We start from the raw sequence: 15,831 nt of genomic DNA on the forward strand, positions 1-15,831 counted from the left end.
GTCCGTGGGGCGCTCTGCTCTCTCCGCGCCCGCGATCTCGGGTGGGGGAGCAGCTTCCTCCTCCTCTCGACTTGCGCTGGCGTCTGATGGCGCCGCCGGTAACTGCACCGGGCAAAGCATTCCTCCGAAGAGCCGGCCAGGCCTCGGCCCGCAAAACGAGACGGGATGGTGCCACGCCGCGCTTTCTTCTGTTCTCTAAACGCGCACCACTTTATTTTTACGCGCTCTGCTTGCGGCTCCGGCAGCAGGTCAGCGTGGGAAGCAGCCAGCGGCAGGCTCCGTTTTTCCGGCCTGGCTTGCGGTGGCTGATCCGCTTTCCTGATCTCCGACGGGAGCGTGGAACCGCCGCTTTCCAACGGGACCAGGCGGCCCCAGAAGCGCCTCCGCGCGCGGCCGAGGAGGCTCCTGCGCGCGGCCGGCGGTGAGCGAGGTTTGCCCCTCGGGCCTTCTCGGGTGGAGGTTGGGGCTTGGATCCTGGCTTCAACCCACCCACTCCAGGCAGACACAGAGACCATCTCTCCCCGATCCTCATCCCTAGCCCTCGATTCGGAGCGAGGAGGTGCCTCTCGGCGTGGCCTCCTCTCTCTCTCTCCCTCTCTCTCCCTCTCTCTCTCTCCCTCGCAGGCTACCTGGGATCCGGTTTGAGGGACTACCCGTTCACGTAAAGTCAGAGGAGCCCTGCTAGGTCGGGCAGGTCCATCTAGTCCAGCGCCCTGTTCTCACAGTGGCCAACAAGGTGCTCCTCTCCGCTTGTGATCCTCCCCAGCATACTGCCTCTGACAGAGGCGGCGGCGGAGGAACCGTGCCTTGCCCCCAAGTGAGAAGCGCCAGCCCGATCGCCAAGCTTGTTGTGGGGGGGGGGGGGAGAACGGCATGACCTCCCCCATGAAGGAGAATGAGGCATATAATTTGCTCCAGTGTGGGCATGAATAATAGAATCAAAGAATTGTCAAATAATTGACCACGACGGTCGTGTACTCCAACTGCCTGCAATGCAGGGATCTTTTGCCCAACGCGAGGCTCGAATCCACGACCCTGAACTACTCACTGGGATAAGGGTAGTGACGGAACAGATATGACCAGATAATAAAGCAGTTTGGGAGACGCATTTTTAAATAGCTTAGCAGAACAGCCGAGCTATTTACTACCTGAAGGAGAAGGTGTCACTGACCATGGGCAGATTGCAGCCCCGTGCCCACCCGCAGCTGACTACTCACAGTCCGCACCTATCCACATAACCGGGAGGAGGAGGAGGAGGAGGAGGAGGAGTTAGGGGGCGCGGAAGAGAAGGATTTGGTGACAGAAAAAGGTGAGATGGGTGGGAGCTTTTCTTCTTGACATCCCACAACATTTCGCTTTTCTCCCGCAGATAGGGACTAAGTTCCCTGAATGAATAGCTCCCGCCCCAGTTTTGGTACAAAACCGGTACAGAGTGGACCACTGAGAATCGCAGAGAGGCCTGGTTTTTGCCTTACATTTTTGCAGTTGTTCTGTACCTCAATATTTGTAGTTAAATAAAACGCCTGTGCAGGAATAGGACCGCAGACAGCTGCCTTATACAGTGGCACCTCGGGTTACATACGCTTCAGGTTACAGACTCCGCTAACCCAGAAATAGTACCTCGGGTTAAGAACTTTGCTTCAGGATGAGAACAGAAATTGTGCTCCGGCGGCGCGGCGGCATCAGGAGGCCCCATTAGCTAAAGTGGTGCTTCAGGTTAAGAACAGTTTCAGGTTAAGAACGGACCTCCGGAACGAATTAAGTACTTAACCCGAGGTACGACTGGGTCAGGCCACTGGGTTCAGCTAGCAAAAGCGTGTAGATAGAAGATGTTGGATTTCAGCTCGCCTGGCTGCCTGGTGCTGATGGGAGTTAGAGTCCAAAAAAACTTAGGGGAAGATCATCTTCCCCATCCCTGCAGCGAGGCAAACCACCGCCGCCACCAAATCAACTTTTATCCAGCGTTTTGCAGCAAGGCTATATATATTCTGGAAACAATAAAATAAACGGCAGGGCGCCATTTCACCGGTGTCCTCCCACCTCCACGTATAGAATCCTTAGCATTTATAAAGAGCCGAATTTTGTGCAACGTTGGAAGCCTTTCCACAAATCCTTGCGACAATCCCGCGAAGTAGACTAGTGTCCCCACCCTTCACCCCACTTCTTCGAACTGCAGCTGGGAAACCTGAGAGATAGCGGCTTGTTTAAGGCCACCGAGAGAGTCTGAGCCAGAAACCTCATTTCTCCTACACACCTTCCTTAGTCCTGGCAGGAGCGCGCGCCTGTGTTTTTCCATCTCAGCAGGACGCGTTGCTATGGTCGCTTGGAGAGGGAAACCACCAAGCCATAAGAGCCAACTCCTAGCGGCGGAGGTCCCTTAGCTCCCCCCCAATAAATTATTGGAAGGGGCCGAGCCCTCCCCCCCCAGTTGATGGCCATTGCCATTCAAACGGTGTGGGTAATCCCCCTCATGTGATCCATTATGTGGGGAGGGGCTTCCATGGCACCCCAATATTTTATTCAAGTTTGCATCCCTGCACCAAACGAAGGCGCATCAGAGACAATGAACACCAGGAGCTGCTTTACCCGGAGCCTGTATTGTCTACACGGACTGGCAGCGGCCCCCTAGCGTTTACCGGCTGCTGAGCCAGGAGACTTGCCCACAGGGTGTTGCGCGCCTCGCAGAATACAGAATAGGACAGGTATAGGCAAACTCCGGCCCTCCAGATGTTTGGGACTACAATTCCCATCATCCCTAGCTAACAGGACCAGTGGTCAGGGATGATGGGAATTGTAGTCCCAAACATCTGGAGGGAAACAGTGACGACGGCTCACAGCTAAACAGCTTCTCCAAGGAATTGCACACACGTGTCTGAAGTCTGAAGCCACGATCAGCCCTTTGGGTAGCATCGGATTCCACCAGAACATTCCGGGCCCAGAGGGATGCGCAAGGCGCGGCGGGAGAATGGGCTCCTCCTGCCACAGAAGCGGCTCCATTGACAGGAAGGCGCAGAGGCTTCGCCTCACGGGAAAAGAGAGATCCTACGTTTATCCTCTGAGGGAAGTGAGGGGCCTTCCGACTCAATGAGCCCGCACCCAAAAGAGGACCTTCTTCTCCCAGCTCTCCCTAAGGTTCAGGCAGGAATCAAGATTCAATCCGGCTTGACATTTGGACAGGTCCGGCTCTCAGCTGCCTTAAACCGGCCTTCAAATCCCACTTGAAACAGAAATAAAAGTTTTTCTGTCTCCGCCCCACCAGCAAAAGTGTGCTATATGTTGCCTAAAAAGCTCCCTCTCTTTCTCTCTTAGTGATATCCAGACAGAGCCAGTGCCCACTCGGTTCAATGGGGACTTATTCCCGAGTGGGCGAAGCAGACCTACTTCGGAGCGAGTCCGGTTGAGCGGGACTCCTCCCTTCGGAATAAGTAGGCGCTTGGTAGCGCGGCTAGGACTTTGCAGGATGCTGCTCGTCTGGCCTTGAGTCTGGACCGCCTAGAAATAGAAACCTAAACCCTTCAGCGCAACCAGCTTTGTGCGCATAAGTCTTCCTATTAGTAAATCCCATCGAGCTCAACACGGCTGACTCCAAGCTCCAGGCTGCAGCCTTCCCTATTTGCGCCTGACCAAGGATGCGCCTATGCGCTTTCCTGCGCTTTCCTGCGCCCTCCTCCTTCTTCATCCTCTTCCTTCACCTTTGCCAGGTATCCCGCAGTTTAAACTGCTCTCCCTTGCTTCAGCCGAAGGCCTCTTGTCTGTCTGCTTCAGCCGAAGGCCTCTTGTCTGTCACAGGGGCTGTCTTCTCGACATAGAATAACAACGCATTATTCTTTTCTGACACTCTTTTGCGCACATATAATTATCACCCTCTGATTCCGACACCCCGCTTCCTAGTAGTTGTAGCAAACGCTACAAGGACAGCAGGCACTACTACTACTGCTACTACGAAAGTCGACATTTAGTTCCTCCGTTCCCTGGCTTTCCGATTCCGAAGCAAGCACTTGGCCGGTGCAAGGCGCTAGTCCCTGCGGTTCTTTCCCAGTGGGCAATTATCGATTGGCTCCAGCCCGGGAGACCTGGGTTCCAGCGACCCACGCCTTTCCCCGTCGGGGCGCTTTTGAGTCCAGTGCCCACGTCCAGTCCAAGCCCGGGGAAAGTAAATAAAGCCCACCCCCAAATTTAGCCTCGCCGGTCGTTACCATCACGACCTTCACGCCTAGGGAGTGCGCTCAGCAGGTCTGCCTTTGAGATCGCTGACCCGCCAGGCTCCCGCGCCCTCCAGCTCAGAGAGGGAAGCCGGGCCGCCGCCTCCAGGGAGAGGCGATGGTGGGAGAAACTTTCTTTCCGGAGCAGCGATGGGGTTTGCTTCTGAGCAAATGGCCTTTGAGGAGTGCCACCCCGACCTGCGCAACATACTAGGCAGCCCGATCCTATTCACGTTTACTCAGGAGTAAGTCCCACCGAGCGCACTCCTATAAGTGAAAACGCAGAGAATTCTCGCCAACATTCTGCAGAGCAATAAAGCATTTTTTTAAATGCCCAGTGTTAATTGGAGAGGGCGGGGGGGGGCTAATTGCTTAGTATGCTCCAATTTAGGATTTATTTTTTTAAAAAGTCTGCAATCCTAAATACACTTAACAGTGAGAACTCATTCCGGGTAAAGACGAGTTGAATCGGGAAGCAAATTCTCCCGACACATTTAATATAAACCAGAAATAAATGAATGTAGATGAGGAAAAAGTGTTTATCCAAACGAGTGAAAAAGAAGCTTGCATTAATTTTGGCGAATTTTGCAAATCTAACCATTTCGCACACCATTGAAGAGAAGTATATAAACAACTTTACATTTTGATGGGGATTTTATTTTTATTGTGAACATGCTTTTATTTCTTCAGCCCACAGATGAAGTAAAGGCGAATCTCTGCTTCCCAAAGTTCAGTTTTCTAAGAAAAATGTTAGCTTCTCCTGATCGGTGGACTTTAAATAAACTTCTTTTGCGCGGAGATTACTTTTATCAACGGTTCTGGGTGGAAACGGTGGTTGCAAGTAAATATTATCTCAATACCCTGCAAGAGCTGGGCCGGCGAAGGCTAGCAATGGGAGGACCAAAGGGTGTCGGAGCGTAGGAATATAGATAGGAAAAGAGAGGGGAACGGGAAGGTTGAGGCTGCAGCCTTCTGCTGATTTACGGGGCTTGTTTATAAATATACAAACAAAGGATCAAGCTATAAAGGACATTACAGGGTTTTTTTTAAAAAAAACAGCTAAAAAGAAAGATAAAAGAACATGAAATAATTGGAGGGGGAGAAAATGGAGGGGATCGAAGAGGTGGGGACGCAGAGAAGCTATAGTGATGACAATGGACGCTGGAAGAAACACACACACACACACACACACACACACACACACACACACACACGCTGGTGGTATTCTTCTTCTTGGCTTGGAAAAAAAAGTTGGGAAATATCTGGAGGGGAAGAGGACAAAAGGCTTTTAATTGCATGTCGGCTGGCAACCGGGGTGTGTTTAATCCAGTGTGGTGGAGTATATTCAGCATTTACACCCGGGGCAGAGTAAGAAGTCAGAGGCGTGTGTCTTCTTGTAATTGCTTCCCCAACAGGATTTTTCTTGGAAACCTCCGTCGAGCTGGTTCCCCGCTTCCCCGTCATTTTATTTCTCTTTCTCCCCCCCCCCCCAGCCGGCCCTTCTCTCCTCTCTCGGGAGCCAGCCCCTCCATAGGATGCAGTTTACTGGCTGCGAACTTCAGGGCCCGCCTTTTGGGATCTCCCCAGCGCACCTTCCAAACTGGACCCCTGGACTCGTCCTCCCTTCTCATCGCCGCCCCACACCCGATCATATATATATGTATGTATTTCTGCTAGACTGATAAAGATAAGTTATCGGATCTTCCTGGTTAATTAACTTGGCAGCTGTTTAAACTCCGCAGTGGAAGCTGCCCGAAGTTATTAGCATTAAGCTGGCCGAAAGGAAGGACAAAAATCTCCTGCAAAGGATTGCTCGTTGGAGAGGGGCTTGTTGCGTCTCCTCCCTCCTTCACGGCACAAGGCAAGGGTTACTCAAGGGGCAACGGAACAGCGCAGGACTAATGTCTCCCGAATGGGAAGTGACATCCTCTTGCAAACTAAAGATATAAATGTGCCAGGCAAACGATTACGGCACGCGTTGCAAACGGCAGCCTTTTCTTGCTTGGAAAGGCGGGGTCCGCGGTGAGGGTGAGTGGGGGGTGGGTTGCGGGAAGCATCTAAAGCAGGCACAGACGGCGCAGGGAAGTGAGGCAGGAACTTCGCCTGATCTCCAGCGAGGAAGGCGCCCCCTTGTTGTTGTAGTTTAGTCGTGTCCGACTCTTCGTGACCCCATGGACCAGAGCACGCCAGGCACTCCTGTCTTCCACTGCCTCCCACAGCTTGGTCAGACTCATGTTCGAGAACACTGTCCAACCATCTCATCCTCTGTCGTCCCCTTCTCCTTGTGCCCTCCATCATTCCCAGCATCAGGGTCTTTTCCAGGGAGTCTTCTCTTCTCATGAGGTGGCCAAAGTATTGGAGCCTCAGCTTCATGATCTGTCCTTCCAGTGAGCACTCAGGGCTGATTTCCTTAAGAATGGATAGGTTTGTTCTTCTTGCAGTCCATGGGACTCTCAAGAGTCTCCTCCAGCACCGTAATTCAAAAGCATCAATTCTTCAGTGATCAGCCTTCTTTATGGCCCAGCTCTCACTTCCATACATGGGAAAACCATAGCTTTAACTATACGGACCTTTGTTGGCAAGGTGATGTCTCTGCTCCCCCTAGCTCAGTGAAAAGGACTTCCAACTGCCCCCGAATAAAGTGCACAGAATTCGTAGGCTTGAATTCGTTGGGAGCGACTCCCGAGTAAATCCTCGCAGGATCGCAACTCTGTACCACCTTTGAAACACTCCCTCCACGCCCAGTGCTCGATTTCACACGTGTTGACATCGGAAGCCACTGATTTCCTACTCAGAAGCAAGCCCCACCGAAATGAATGGGGTTTACTCATCCCCCCCTGCGTCTGTATAGGTTGCAACCATTCAAGTCCCTTGATCTCAGGATGACTGAGACGCAGCCAAGCCCCGCCCCGGATATGCCCACTTTGACCCCTTAGTTTGATAGTTTAGAGAAAGGCTTGATTTAAGGTAAACAGCCTCTTAAATATTTCCATAGGTAAATCCGGATCTCTTAGATTTGGGGGGTGGGAAATGTATACACGATCAATCCTCAACCTTCTTTAGTTTGCCTTCCTCCGATACGCTTACCCATTTCGTGAAAGGTTAATTCAACGGGAGACTGGAAGCCTCAACAATCCGTTCAGTAAAACAGAGGATGGGAGAAAGCGAAGGAAAAGGCCATTGACAAACCCAGTCACCATATTCTTCGTAAAAATGTAGCACCACATTATGTAATCTCTTCCTCTCTCTAACGCTAGGTCCACGGATGTCATCCTTTGGGGAATTTATTTATTTGGACTTTTTAAAACAGCCCGTATCTGCAAAAGGAGCTGGTACGGTCATTCCGAATAACTTGCGCATTACAATCCTCGTTTTTCTCAACACCCACCCACCCGCCTGCCTGCCAAGAGATCGCTTTGGGCATGGGGATCCTTTGCGAGAATAATTGCCGTTAAAACAAATGCATCACGGCCCAATAACCGCACGTCCCACGTGGGTGGGACCACCTTCTCAAAGGGGCCTTTTTTTGGATTAGCGCGCGCGACCTGCGGGCCACTCAGGCGGCAGGGACGGAATATGAATTCTCTTTCTGAGCACGTGCCAGATTCTCGAGGGTCACGTGGGAGGGTCGCTGCGGGGGAGTGAGGAACAGCGGTCCCTAAATATTGCGAAGTTCCATTTGCTCAGGGCGTTCCACGCCTTCCTGTCACCTAGTAGTGCAAGGCCCGGAAACGAGGCGCCTGGTCTGTGCAAAACAGGCTAATATCGCACTAGTTCCTTTGCGATTACCTTCTCCCTTCCAGCTGCGAATGGTGCAAGGCGCGGACAAGTGATGACCTTGGGAAATCACTTGGGAATCCTCCTTCTTGGGTCTTGAGCCCTGCACTTCTTCACCGAGCAGCCAATTAGAAACAGCCCCTGTCCTCAATCTGGAGGCCGGATGACAGCTCCAGGGCAATAGTTTAAACCCCCTATAGCTTTCCATTTAGAAGTTATCCGCAAGGAGTATATAACTCCCTTAAAGGTGGCAGCTTTATAGTCACCCATGTTCTGAAAGCCTCGGACTATCACCAGCACTGTCACAGACCCTCCAAGTGTCCCTATTTTCCCAGGGACAATCCTAGATTTACAGAAGCTGTCCCGGTTTCTGATTTGATCCTGGAATGTCCTACTTTTCCTTAGGATGTCCCTGTTTTCAATGGAGAAATGTTGGAGGGTGTGGAGTTATCTGACTCCCAAGCCATTTGAAGGCAGCACTGCATAGGGAAGTTTTTTTAAAAAATGTTTAATGTTTTATTATGTTTTTATATATGTTGGAAGCTGCCCGGAGTAGGCAACCCAGTAAGATGTGTGGGGTATAAGTAGTAAAATTATCATTATGAAATGGAGTGTTCCATGTATTTATCAGAGAAATGTCAGATGGTATGCAGTCAGCTGATCTTCTTCCTTTGTTCACGCTCGATCCTCCGTTGCACAACTTGGTGCAGTGCGAACCTGCAATGTTCTTGTTTTTCCTTCCAAATTTTTTTTGCCTCTGGATGCTGCCGCTCCCTGCTCTTGTAAGGAAGATTCAACCACCATACAGTGGTACCTCGGGTTACATACGCTTCAGGTTACAGACTCCGCTAACCCAGAAATAGTACCTCGGGTTAAGAACTTTGCTTCAGGATGAGAACAGAAATCGTGCTCCGGTGGTGCAGCGGCAGCAGGAGGCCCCATTAGCTAAAGTGGTACCTCAGGTTAAGAACGGTTTCAGGTTAAGAACAGACCTCCGGAATGAATTAAGTACTTAACCTGAGGTACCACTGTATTCTGAATGGAAGGCAACTGACAAAGAGTTCAGTGGAAAGATCAGAATGCTCCTCCCCTTGTAGAGCATAGTTTCCGGTTTGACTGGGTATTGCTCCAAAGTAGTGTAATGGTTAGAGCATTCGATTAGGGCTTAGGAGACCAGGGTTCAAATTCTCACTCAGCCATGAAGCTCATTGGATGCTTTAGCTGAGATTCCTGCATTGCAGGGCGTTGGACTAGATGGCCTTGGGGTCGTCTCCAACTCTCCAACTCTATGATTCTATGACCTTGGGACAGTCTCCATTTCTTAGCCTAACCTACCTCACAAGGTTGTTGTAAGGATGAACTGGGGAGGAAGAGAACCCCGTGTACTACCTTGAGCTCCTTCGAAGATAAAAGAGGTATATAAATGTCATAAACAAACAAACAATAAAATAAATAACTCCCACCATAGCTTGCCATTGGCCATGCTTGCGGGGGCTGATTGGAATTGTCCTTCAGCAATATCTGGAGGGCCAAATGTTCTCCACGCTTGTTCTAGAGTTTATTTGGCATATTGATCAATCCAGCCTGGTCCAGGAGGCAGTGGCTTTTATTTGTTTTCATTGTTCTGTTGGCACCAGGAAAAGTGTGGTGTGGTTAGAGTGCTGAATGAGGACTAAGGAGACCCAGATTTAACGGCACTTGGCCATGAAGCTCACTGAGGTGACCTGTAGCCAGTCACTATCTCCCAGCATAATTTATTACGGAAATCAGCCCTGAGTGCTCACTGGAAGGACAGATCCTGAAGCTGAGACTCCAGTACTTTGGCCACCTCATGAGAGGAGAAGACTCCCTAGAAAAGACCCTGGTGTTGGGAAAGATGGAGGGCACAAGGAGAAGGGGACGACAGAGGAGGACGAGATGGTTGGATAGTGTTCTCGAAGCTACAAACATGAGTCTGACCAAACTGCGGGAGGCAGTGGAAGACAGGAGTGCCTGGCGTGCTCTGGTCCATGGGGTCATGAAGAGTCGGACACAACTAAACGACTAAACAACATCTCCCAGCATAATTTATTTCACAGGGCTGTTTTTCAGGATAAAATGGAGTTGTGGGAGAACAAGGCCTTGAGCTCCTTAGGAAATAAATGTAGTAAAATAAGTAAGCAGCATTCTATTTCCCCAGACATTTAACATTATTTTAGTCCTGTTGGTTGTTTTTATCAGGCTCTTAAAATCCTGCTGCCTTTTTTAGTTTGTGTGTGTATGGGTTTTTTAAAATTTAAATTTTTACTTTAATTTTTACTTTTCTTACGTTAACTGCCCAGGACGTTTTGTTTATTGAAGGGTGCATGAAAATAAATGTAATACGGTTGCTGAATGTAGATATAGTTGGTTCATTATGAGAAAGATTATTGAGAGTTGGAAATGGAAGGGTTACAGCCTTTTAAGAAACCAAGAGGAATTGATCAAGAGATCCTTCTGCTAAGGTTTGAGTTAGTCATATTGTAAGTACTAGGTTGATTGCTTATGGTCTTTGTTCTGTAGTTTGTGAAGATTAACGATATTTCTGTATGTTATTATTTGGAGCTGTTCTTTTTAAGATTAGAGAATATGGATGTTTTTATGTTTCTTTTCTTTTAATAAAAAACGATATTTACTATGTGAATCATTTTCAAAGTCACATAGAGCAAGCTTCTGTCCTTGCACTCTTCTAGACCCGCTTAGGATCAGTGTGTCTGCCATATCACGCCTCTCTAGATCAGGTCCTGGTAGGTGGGCCATGATTGTTCGAAGAGGCTGCATCTTCTCTTCCTGAAGCTGTGCTATTTGACATGGATTCTAGTCTTAAGGAAGAATGATCGTGAGCTTGGAAAGCTACTGCATGAAACAAGTAAGGGGGTGGATAAGCCTTGGCACCAGTTCCAGGCACTCTTGTTTTGGTGTTAGCCAGACATCTCCATCTGCTTGGTTATACACTTGTGGTATCGTATGTGTTCGCTATCCTGGATTCAGCACCAAAGTGAAACTTTGCTAGTCCCCCCCACTTTTGCATCGAGGGTGGGGAACATTTTGCAGCTTGAGGGCCACATTCCCTCATGGGCGACCTTCCAGGGGCCGTATTCCGGTGATGGGCACGGCCAGAGGGGAAAGGTGTAATAGGTGTGACTTTTACCATTGCAGAGTAAGCTATATTCCAGCTGCACAGAAGCCAGAAGTTTCTATTCTATGCATACCCGCCCAGGCAAGCAAGAGGCCATTACCACAATCTAAGGCTACATTTCAGCAAAAGCATGTGAAGATGACAGGGAACATGCCCAGTGAGAGGCATGGCCTGGAAAGTGTCCCAAGGGCCAGGTAGAGAAGGGAGGAGGGCCATATTTGGGCCCCGGGCCTGAGGTTTCCCAGCCCTCCTCTAAGTCTTAAAAGTCACTTGAACGTGAGGACTGCAGCGCATCTAAGTCTGCTGTGCCCTCCAAGGTTTAGTTGACCTTATCCATAGTGCTGTGGAACTGAAAGTCTCCTGCTATTTATGCCAAGTCCAGGACAATGTTGCACAGATACGGTGCTTGTAAGGCCTGCAGACACTGCTGCTGCTAACAGGGGCTCCAGATGTCAACAGGACGATGCTGTTCTGACGTTGACACCCACAGTTCATGCTGTGGTTGCTGTGTCAAACAAGGCGAACAAGAGAGCCAGCATGAGAGGCATAGGCCCTGCCACAAAGAGAGCAGTTCCCTGCAGATTGTTGTCTTCTGCCTCCATCATCACCTTTGAAACGTGTTTGAAGGTTTTCGTTCCTTCTTCTTCTTTTTAATCCACTGCAGGTGCATTTAGGAAACCCACGATTGGTTCCCTCTAGTCAATCACCTCTCTAGCCCTATGCACTGGCCCTTTCGTTTTCACCCTTTTACAAAAATGATTCATTGGGTTTTGGTTGTGTTCTGTATATGGGCATTAAAAACAAAGTGCTCTGACAACCTTCTAGGGAGTTTTATTGTGATTTGTTTAAAAGGCGAGAGCCAGTTGTGGCAGCCGGCTAGTGCAAAACCCATCTGCTAGAGCTCCAGCCAGCATGAGCAATTTTGAGGAATTATGGGACTTGTAGGGACACCCTTTCCCCACCTGTGTCTTAAACTAAACAGGAACAGTCAGGAAACATTGGCACAACACCCCTAGACAGGGCCGGCTCAACCATGAGGCAAGGGGAGGTGACCTCCTCAGACGGTAGGTTCCACAGGGACAGCAGATCCCAGTGTAGACCTTTCTTCCCCTCTTGTTTCTGATGTAGATCTTCACTCACCCCTCCTTCTTCCCTGGTGGGGAGTGGGAAGCCATTTTGTGGGTCGCCTCAGGTGCCAGAATGTCTTGGGTCGGCCCTGCACCTAGAACAGGTGTAGCCAACACGGTGCCCTTCAGTTGTTGGGACTCTGAGTCTCCAACCAGCGTGGCCAATGATCAGGGAATATGGGAGTTGTAGCCTTGTTGCTGTGTGGTCCTATCAGGATATATGCAGACTTCAGTGACGGTAGGTAGCACATGAATGGCCTCTGCAGGCTCAGGATTGCACCGTATATTCCAGCCTATTCTGAACACACAGCAAAGGATCAGCGATAAACTTTGCCTATTAAAAAAAGCAACCACCAACCTTCTTGTCAATCGGATCCAATCCGACCACCTGGCTTGTCTTCCAGGCAGACAAATAAGTCATAACATGTTTGTTTATTTCAATAACTGTCTTTGTTGCATAGCAAATGAGCCAATATGTCTGTGATGGGCCCAGCAAAAATGAACGTCGTGTTTTGCGATTGTCTTGCCCATCTCTCAGCTTCTGATGTTTTCCCAAGTAACCACAATCTTATTTTTGTACTTCTGGCACCTGTTATTGACTTAATCTTCTTAAGTATTCACGTTATTCCAGGGTTCTGCCCCCTCCCCTCCCCTGGCCCTCCGCTCTTTGCTGCATGTATTAATTTTAATCGGTTTGATCTCCATATTAGCTGCTGCCTGGGACTAATTTGTTGCTCAGTGTTTTTCTTTGTTTTGACCCGCAAGCCACTTTCATCATGCCAGCAGATTGCTTGTAATCTCTGCGTTTCATTCCCTGCCTCCCCAGCCCATAATTTGCATTGTTACAGTAAATGCAGATTTAGAGTCTCATTAAAAAAAAATCCATATCATAAAAAGAAAAGTGGAGGATAGGAATGATTATTGCCTATCTGGATAATAAAGGATCTAAACTCCATAGAAGCACAAAAGATGGACGGCTGTTTTCCTAAAGTGGTGTTCATCTACCCAGCGTAAATAATCATAACCATCATCTTATATATGAGACAAGAAGTATAAGATGAAGAACTGAAACACCTCCAGATGAGAAATGCAAAAGATGTGGTAAGGGTTATAGATTTCTCTTAATCTGCCTAAAAGTTCTGCAGCCAGGAAGTTCATATTCTGCAAAGGGAATACACAGTTTGAGGTAAGTAGGTTGCCTTATCTTCGGCAAGTGAGGAACTTCTAGGGCTTCAGATGTTCCCTTCTAACTTCCATCACCCTAACCATTGGCCATGCTGGCTGAGGCTAATGGGACATGGAGTCCAATGATAGCTGGAGGGCCAGAGGTTTCCCAACCTTGTCTTAGGTGAAGCAGAGATTTGCATAGCTCCAGCTGCGGTGGCACCCTGCCTCTCATCCTCCCTTAGGCAAATGTCTTGCCTATTCCCTGGTGTACTCTGGTCATTCATAGGATCTGTTTACAATTAGCTACCCCACCAAACTTGGCTTGGGGCAGAATTTAGAGACCAGCAGCCTCCGAAGAAGTTACCTGCTGCTGTTGCCAACCCCTGAGAACCTGCTTCTTCTGTGAACCTGTCACCCACGTATCCTTTTAAACATGCCTCCTCCTACATGGGAACCCACATTTCCTAAGCAAAACATTGTGGAGCACACATCTGCAATAGCAGTTATTTGACCCTTGCCCCACCTTTGCGAGGCAGGCTAGACTGAGAGACAGGGGTGGTTTCAGGGAGCTGCACGGCTGAGCATCATTTCCAGGTTGCCATTTTCAGTTCCCATTGGTCTTTCAAGTAACGTACGTGGGCTGCCTTGTCAGCAGCAAACTCAATTTTTGGTATTGACAGGAGAGCAAGAACTGTTGCACATGGAGTGATTGCGCAAGGCTATGGTTCCACAGGTGGTGCAGAGTCTGCCCTGTTTTGCAAGGGGGTGGGGAGAACGTCTTGGAAAACGGGAGAGCCAATGGTTCATGGAGGGATGCTAGAAATCAATAAGTGAAAACCTCCCTCTGGCAAGAGAGCCCTGCTCAGTCTGTGAACGTTCACAAGCCCTTGTAGGCTGGTGCATGGGCATCATATTGGACAACCTCACAGCCACTCATGGGGAGGCATTGAAGACATGAGGCCATCAGGCTACTCAAATGCTTCACATAGAGAGTCCTTGCTATAGGGAAGCTGCGGCACACACTGCCTCCTTGGTAACTTTAATATGTGTTCAAGAAGAGATGAGGAGAACCTCAGGCCCAGCTTCTCTGTCTGGTCCTCAGGACTCTCTTTAGCCCTGTCCCCAAGCTAAACCCCTCACTGGCCCTGCTTCACATTCTGCTTGAGAGTTTTTGCCTGGCTCGAATGTGTCATTGAACTCGGATAAAACCTCTTGCATGTCTGGATACAGGAGAGAGAAAGAGTGGTGTGTGTGTGTGTGTGTGTGTGTGTAGAATCTAGTTCACTGTACAGAGGTAAAATTTACATGTGTTGCCCAGCTCACTTCTGCCTCTGGAGCCTCTGCAAGGTTGCCTAGAAGGAAATGTGGCTCTCAAACTGTAAAAGGTCCCTCGCTTCTGCCTTGGGAGGTCAATAGATGTCTACACCATGGTCTGCTAGCTGGAGGAAGAGGGTTCTGTGCTCTATACAGCTCCATGTTACCTCTTCGTGCCCATGCCTCCTGTTCTGTAGCCTCCTAAAGCCTACCCTTGTCTAGATTCTATGATCACCTGCTCTTCTATCCCCATTGCTATATCCTGCTTTAACAAGACCAGATATTCAGGAAGAAAGAATGCAACATTTTGGCAGGCTCCCAAGAAGCTCAGGGTGACATATAGTGGCTTATTTCATTTGATCCTTTCAGTTCCCTTGTGAAGAAGGCTAGCCCGAGAGAGAAACTGTCCCAAGGACATCCAGGAAGCTTTGTGACTGGCCACAAATTCAAGTCTAAAGAGTCTACCGACCATACCAGGAGTGGGCATTTTGTGGCCCTCAGCCTAATTTTAAATCCAGTCTCCAGAGTTCTGTGACCTTGCCCTTACATGCTCCTCCACACCTGGGAAAACCAGGGCTCTCCTTTCACAAAGGGGTGGGAAGCAAGAGACAGGGCACTCAAAGTTGTGGCACTGCACACTACTCTGCCTCCTTAAGAAAATAACAGTCACCTTCTAAATGGGAAGCTGTGGGGTTTGTGGAAGAAAGAACCAAGGTAGCAGGAGAGTGAGTGGCTTTCTGCAGCTCCCTACAGGCCAGGAAACGCACTTTGCAGCAGGGCGGAAGCCAACTGCTGGAATTTGAAACAAATTGGATTAATAGGTGGTGACATGTGTCCATTTGCTTGCATTGCCCGTCTCCATGCCCCATGAATTAACGCTGCCAAAGAAGGAGAGCTTAGCTGGACTTCCAGAAGATGAGAGAGGATTTGACGTGGCCAGGCATGGTGCTATTAGGGTTGGTGTGAGGCTGGATTCCCTTCCAAATGAAACTGATGTCCAGCAAGGCTTTAAAGCAGAAACCCTCCAGTCTCCCATTACCAAGGAGAGAACAAGTCTTTGCCATAATTCCACCCCCCAACTCCACCT

The sequence above is a fragment of the Podarcis bocagei genome (assembly GCF_964188305.1).
Source record: "Podarcis bocagei genome assembly, chromosome: 2".
NCBI classification, from domain to species: Eukaryota; Metazoa; Chordata; class Lepidosauria; order Squamata; family Lacertidae; genus Podarcis; species Podarcis bocagei.